Raw genomic sequence first — 7677 nt, forward strand, 5'->3', positions numbered from 1 at the left:
CAACTATACAAGTGATGAGTATGGTCGAATTTGGATCAGTTGGGATCCAAGTATTTTGGTTATTCAAAAGGAGGTGGAAGGGGGACAATTTATGCACTGTAAGGCTACTAGTTTGCAGTATGGGTTAAGTTTTTTGTTAACTATCGTGTACACGAGTAATAAACATCAAGATAGGCAGATTTTGTGGGAGGAGCTAAAAGCCTTAAGTGTAGGTATCCATGGGCCTTGGTGTGTAATGGGAGATTTCAACAATGTGCTATTTTCCCATGAAAGAATAGGGGACAGAGCTGTACATCCGAGAGAAACTCAGCCATTTGCTAGTTGTTTGAATGTAGCAGGGTTATTGGACCATAATGCGTCAGGTTGTTTCTATACTTGGAATAGTGGAGGGGAAAACATGAGAAAATGGTCAAAGCTGGATAGATGCTTAGTCAATGCTGCCTGGTCATCTCTAACCTTGGCCACAAGTGTGGAAAGTTTAACCCAGGGAATATCATATCACTGCCCTTTGGTTATGTCGTTCTCTAGTTCTGGTAGAAGTCACCCCCCTTTTAGGTTTTGTAATGTTTGGTTGCTGCACAAAGACTTCCAGGCTTCGCTCAAGGAGTGTTGGGATATACCATAACATGGTAGCCCACCATTCATGTTGACAAGGAAACTGAAAAGTTTAAAGGCAGTGTTGAAAGGTTGGGCGAGATCCTTGAGCAATGATATTCAGAGGATGGTCAAAGAAGCAAGAACGCAACTCCAGTCAGTGCAAGATTTGTTGCATCGGAATCCGTTGGACTGTTCCCTTAGTGCTCAAGAGTTTGAGTTGCGAGACAAGCTATGTAGCTTGATTAAAATGGAGGAAGCAGACATTTTTCATAAAATGGATATTGATTGGTTATGCTTCGGAGATAAGTGTAGTGCATATTTTTTCAATGCGCTAAAGGAGAAAAAAACTCGAAACATTGTAGGGGTTATAACAGATGCACAAGGCACAAAAAGATAGGGGAAGGAACAAGTAGCAGTTGCTTTTCTCCAATTCTATTATGATCTTTTGGGAGTGCCCTCCGAAGCTTATTGTGACTCTGGGTTTCTAAATAATCTCACAGTAAAGGAGATTGATTAGAATACAAGCGTTGCTCTAATCTCCCCTATTACTGCATTAGAGATCAAAGATGCCTTATTCGATATGGAGGATTATAAATCACCAGGCCCTGACAGATATAATGCCTGTTTTTAAAAAAAAGTTGGGATACTATCGGAGCAGAGTTTACCAGAGCTATCCAGTATATATTCATGCACAGGAAAATTCTTGGAGGTATAAATTCCACCTTTCTCTGTCTCATTCCAAAGATGAAAAATGCATCTTCAGTTGGCTCTTTTCTACCCATAGCTTGCTGTAACATAATATATAAATGTGTGTCGAAAGTTATAACCAACAAGATGAAGACTTGCATCTCTAGGCTAATCTCAAGTTCCCAATTATCCTTTATACCAGGGAGGTCTATTCAAGACAATCTTCTCTTAGCTCATGAGCTATTAAGGGGGTATTCGAGAAAGCATGGCCAGAAGAGATGTGCAATCAAGCTTGATATTAAAAAGGCGCACGATTCTGTTTCTTGGCAAGCTCTTGAAGCCATATTGTGCTGATTCAAGTTTCCTAACTTGTCCATAGAATGGGTAAAAATGTGTTATGCATCTCCTACATATTCAGTTATGGTGAATGGGATGCCGGAAGTCTATTTTGAAGGAAAAAGAGGTTTGCGGCAGGGTGATCCAATATCTCCGTATTTGTTTGTACTTGTCATGGAGATCTTGAGTTCACTTCTCAACCAAGATTTGCAAATGAACAGAATTAGTGCTCATTCAAAGTGCAAGAAGTTAGCAATATCACACCTCTGTTTTGCGGATGATGTGCTTCTTTTCTGTGAAGGCAATATTAAATCTATGAAGGCCATAAGGGATACTCTGAAAATTTTCTCCGATGCAACAGGGCTTCATTTCAACAATGATAAGACTACACTTCTCACAGGCAGCATGAATGAAGCAGAAGGACTAGAGTTGGCAGCAGTTCTGAATATCTCAGTGGTTGCTCCACCCATCACCTACTTAGGTCTCCCCCTCACCGTAACGAGACTTGGCATAAGAGAATGTTTGCCCCTAATAGAGAAGATCTCGGCTAGAATATCTAACTAGAAGAATAAGGATCTCAATAGAGCGGGAAGAGTGCAATTGGTGAAATCAGTCCTATCCTCTTTTCAAACCTATTGGGCCCAAATTTTTGTTCTTCCTAAGAATGTGATAGAAAAGGTGGCAAAGTTATGCAACAGGTTTATATAGGCAGGGCCAAGCATGGAAAAGAAGATGCATCATGCGAGTAGTGAGACCCTCAGACTAGATAAAGAACACGAAGGGATTGGCCTTGTTGACCCTAGAGTTTGGAACAAAGCAGCATACTGTGGCCTGGTTTTTAAACTTGCATAGAAATCAGACTGTCTATGGGTCAAATGGTCATGGCAACATCACATCAAGCAAAAACATTTTTGGACCATGGAAGCTCCGAGAGACTGTTCATGGGTGTGGAGAGGCATAATGAAACACAGAGAGATATCATGGAAGTTCATTAAATATTGTATTGTGAATGGAGATGGTACCAGCTTCTGGTATGACCCACGGTGTTCAGGTCCACTTATTGAGTTTATGACCATTTAGTACCACGAACTTTTGTTTTTTTTTCCTAAATGGTACCCGAACTTTGTTTCTCGCCTATTCGTACCATAAAATTTCAATTTGTTTCAATTTAGTACATCAATTAATTTTCCATCCAATTCCGTCAAATTTCACTAACGGCATTAGCACTATTCACACAGCATTATTCACGTTAGTACTATTCATAGCACTATTCACGTGAACAGTGTTTTCACTATTTACATGAACAATGTTTTTTCAAAAATTCAAATTTTGAAAAAACAAAAAACACTATTCACGTTAACAGTGTTTCACTATTTACGTGAACAGTTTTTTTTTTTAAGAATTTTTAATCAATCTTAAAAATTAATTCTTTAATGAAAAATAATAAAAAACAATATTTATGTGAACAATGTTTTCACTATTCACACGTGAACAGTTTTTTTTTTTTTTTTTTTTTTTTTTTTTTTTTTTTTTTTTTGTAATAATCTTTAATCAATCTTTAAAATTAGATTATTACAAAAAAAAATGATTATCATAAAAACTAACATAGCATACACACAACATATTCTTAAAAAAAAATACATACACACACTGTTCACGTGAATAGTATTTTTTATTATTTTTCATTAAAGAATTAATTTTTAAGATTGATTAAAAAATCTTTAAAAAAAAATTCACGTGAATAGTGTTTTTTTTTCAAAATTTGAATTTTTGAAAAAACACTATTCATATGAATAGTGAAAAACACTGTTCATGTGAATAGTTTTGTGTAAATAGTGCTAACGCCGTTAGTGAAATTAGACGGAATTGGATGGAAAATTAATTGATGTACTAAATTAAAATAAATTAAAACTTCATAGTACGAATAGGCGAGAAACAAAGTTCGGGTACCATTTAGTAAAAAAAACAAAAGTTCGTGGTACTAAATGGTTATTTTCTCGATAAAAAAATGCATGTATTGATCATGAGGGATAAGGAAGGAATATTGTACTTGATGAGATCCTGAAATAAATAAAGTTTGGGGGCTGAACCCCTAGTCATTTCAAAAAAAAAAAAAAAAAACTAGACAAAAATTTAAATCTATCAACATATTTTGAGTGATATTAAAATTCCTAAATCTTATTAAATTGGCCGGCCATGACTTCACTCCACTCATACTATTATTTATTCAAACAGTTAACACCATATTATATGTCCAAAGCACCAAGACCAACCCCAAATACAACAAACAACGGTCATGAACAAAAGGTGTTTCACTGGCTCATAGTGGTTTTAGTATTAAGGAGCCACCTAGCATTCTTACGTACGTACCTTGAGTCGATCAAAATTGGGGGCTACCAATACTACAAACTAATGTTACTAAAACTATATATTGTACTACATTGTTTCTCATAACGCTCCTCGGGATTGTATCTATCCTAAGCTTGCAGGATAAATGTCCTACAGACTTGGTTGCATTTTAGGATTAGATGTATCTATGCATGCTGATTCAAAACATTAAAAGGAAAGAGACACAAAACACAACAACGGAAAGTACCTAAAAGGTGAGAATGTAAGGGATACCTAACACTTAATTATAATCAATAAGGAAGAAATATACGAGGAAACACCCCGAAACCAAGAGGGCTAGGACAGAGCGGCAAGAAAGAAAAATTACTATAATTTGCATTCCGGGTCACCCCAAAAAATAAATTTTGATAAGGAAGAATAACTAAAGGGTGAAGAAAATACATCTCACATCGCCGATCAATCACATCAAATTGTTGTTGAAACTTTTCCAAGGTCCAAATCAGATGCAAAAGATTGCAATCAAAAGTTGAGACAGTAGCCACAGCTGCTGGGACAAGTGAAACGTTCACACCCTGCGAAAAAAAACATAGCCATAAGAATTAGATGGCAAACAATATAAGAGAATAACCAAAAGTAGCCCAACGCCAAAACCAAAAGTCTAATTCATTTCCTGAAATGCAAAAGAATACTAATGAAAAGAGCACCCAACCTAAAAAATTAAAAATTTCAATTTTTTTTTATCCAGAACTAATTTCCACTTCAAATCAATCTGTAAAACAAATCCAAAGGGAACCAAAGTCAATTATGCCCAAGTAACCGAACGAACCTGGAAAATCGAAGCTTGGGTTATCAAAATCAAAATAGAGAGAAAGGGTGGGAGACAGATCGTTAGCTTACTGTCGATGGATGTGAGAACTGAGGAGTGTTTTGGACTTTTCATTCGTTGCCAATTTGGGGAGCGCTGGTTGAAGTAAGGGTTAGAGAAAACAAAGAAAGTCTTTTTCGGGTTTTTCTGTTTTGGTATTTCAATTTTTTTAGTTCGAGTTTTCAATTTTGGTATTTTAATTTTTAGTTTTTAGTTCGAGCGCCAATTTAAAATAGGCCCGCCCACAAGAGGCACATCAACAACGCCACTTTCATTGCAATAGAGGCTATACCAAATAAATGTGTACATTCCTAAAAAAGTTGTTACAACCCACAAATGATCCATTAAGCTTTAGTAGCGACAGCCGCGTTCTAAATGACAAAAACCCTATAAAAATATTCCATTTTATTTTTTTTAGAAAATATAATTACTACCATTTGCAACGCGAGAGGCGTTGCAATAGATAAATCCCTCTACAAGAAAACTGATAGCACGCCAAATTTTTAGTAGGCCCAAAAGGCGTCGCAATATGTGACTTGTAGCAACAATTTTTTGGCGTTGCAAAAGGGTGCGTTGCTAAAGACCACTTCTGTTGTAGTGATACTCCTATTAAACTACTAGATGTAGCATACGCTTATTAAATTACTAGATGTAGCATAATCCTATTAAAGTGCTAGATATAGCATACTCAGATTAAAGTATTATATGTAGCATACTTCTATTAAACTACTAGATATAGCATATAATTAAGTATCCAACAACAAATGACATTGTAGTCTACTTGCCATTACGTCACTAAACTAGTTTTTAAACCACTAGATATATCATACTATTTTTGTTTTTTTTTCCTCTTTTTTTTATCATCTTTTTTTATAAGTAAATTTTATTGAAATATGATAATTTGGAGACAGTACAGAGGAAGTGATAGAGAGCCTCACCTATAACAACACATCGTTACAAACAGCAATGCACCCTCAGTAATGGGTAGAAACTAATTAGTCACCAGTAATAAGAAGTTCCCAGTGGAGAACCAAGTCCCTAAACCTATAATCCTTCCTCTCTGTTATGTTGTTAAGGTTTTTCATTTTATTGTTGTTAGGGTTTTTTTTAGTAAAGGGATAAGGAAAGCTTCTTCATTGTTGGTTCCATTATTACTAATGATGGTTTTTTTTAAAGGTTTAGGATGGAGAAACTTCTTAAATATTTTGAATTGTCACCGACATTACGCAATGGAAAGTTATTCATATTTGTTTCCGAGGAAATAATAACATGATCAATGATAACTCTTCCGACTTCAATAAATGGATAGGAATCTTACACTAGAAGTAAAACCCAATCAAATTCAATGTTTAAAAACTGTTAGAAGGTTTGTTTGTGTGCTTTGTTTTTCTAGGCTCCCCTTGTTTCTAATTCTACGTATTTTTATCTTTTTGGTTTTTTCTTGTTTTAGCTTTCTCATTGTATTACATTAACGAAGGTGAACAAATCTGAAAACCACAATTTCAGTAATACAAACTAGAGGACTAAAAATGAGTCATTAAAAGCAGGTAACTTATTTCAAGCATGATGAAGTACAGATGGACCATATGAGTCATTGAAAGCATATCACTTATTTCAAGCAAGATGAATTACAAATGGACCATATTTACCAAACAAGTTAAAAACCTCTTTAACCACTCTAATAAAATTAGAGGATAAAATTCTAAAATTATTACAATGATATGTACTTCTGATTTTTGTTATGGCTTGCATATAATGCAATAGCTAATGGAACTCTTTTCTTATTGCCTTGTGATAATATTCATTTTAAGGAGTTCTTCTTAATATCTATCACAAAACGATACTTGACATCTTTCTTAACCATCCTCTCAAGTGCTTCATTTATGTAGTCAATTGGAATAACTTCAATCCCCGGGTATAACTTGTTGGCAGCACAGAATTCTAACATCTCCCGTGTATCCTTCGTACCACCCGTTACACTCCCAAAAAGAGTTTTGGAACCTACCAAGAAGATAGGAAATTATTTTAGTACTGACACGACCACTAACAACATATTACTATGCGTTATAACATCTCCATTAATTAAAAACCAGTTTCAGAAAGACCAATTCAACAAAAAAAAAATAATTACCATACTTCAGAGAATTGGAAGGACAATAGATAACTAACCTATATTAAGGCTTATGGGATGAATTCTAACTTCACTTGGAAAGAAAGCCCACTAAGACCAAAACACCCATAGTCTTCAAGAGTGCCATGTATGGATCAAAGGGATGATCACCAGATGCAGTATCAACAATGAAGCCAAGAAAAAATTCAGTCACCATTCAAAAGTTTCTCATCCCTTTCATATAACATATCACTGTCGGAGATAAGATAACCTATTAGAGGTATGCAATCTCAAGAGGTAGACTAATGTGAATCATAAGTACCTATGGGCATTATCAATATCTTATCAAAAAAACAAAGAAGGCTAGTATAACTTACAGCCATAACATACTTCCAATTGTTGTTTGTCAGTTCTGCGCACAAATCTGTCATCAGCTTTAAGGAGATTCAGGGTTTCATCTTTTTTAGATGTACTTCTGCTGACAACTGTTACATGTAATCCTAATGCCTTTCTGAACTTCACTGCCATATGTTAGCCATGTTATAATTACCACTAAAAAAACAATACAAGTTTACTACTTGATAGTATGCAACACTGTGTATTATATAACCTTAGGACACCAATTTAATACTTGCATAGTGCATCCCATAAGTAAGTTAATTTTCATCGATGATATATGAGAAAACATTGTGTTCATAGCTTACCTGGTCATTAACAAATCTGTTAAGCATCA

The 7677-nt window shown here is 35.1% G+C and overlaps 1 pseudogene; it reads right to left on the bottom strand.

Moving 5' to 3' along the window:
- Window positions 1-6635: 6635 nt before the first annotated feature.
- LOC147488836 (putative cinnamyl alcohol dehydrogenase 1 pseudogene) lies at window positions 6636-7472 on the bottom strand (annotated as a pseudogene).
- Between the last annotated feature and the right edge of the window lie 205 nt (window positions 7473-7677).

Source organism: Coptis chinensis, chromosome 7 (assembly GCF_015680905.1).
Source record: "Coptis chinensis isolate HL-2020 chromosome 7, ASM1568090v1, whole genome shotgun sequence".
Lineage (NCBI taxonomy): Eukaryota > Viridiplantae > Streptophyta > Magnoliopsida > Ranunculales > Ranunculaceae > Coptis > Coptis chinensis.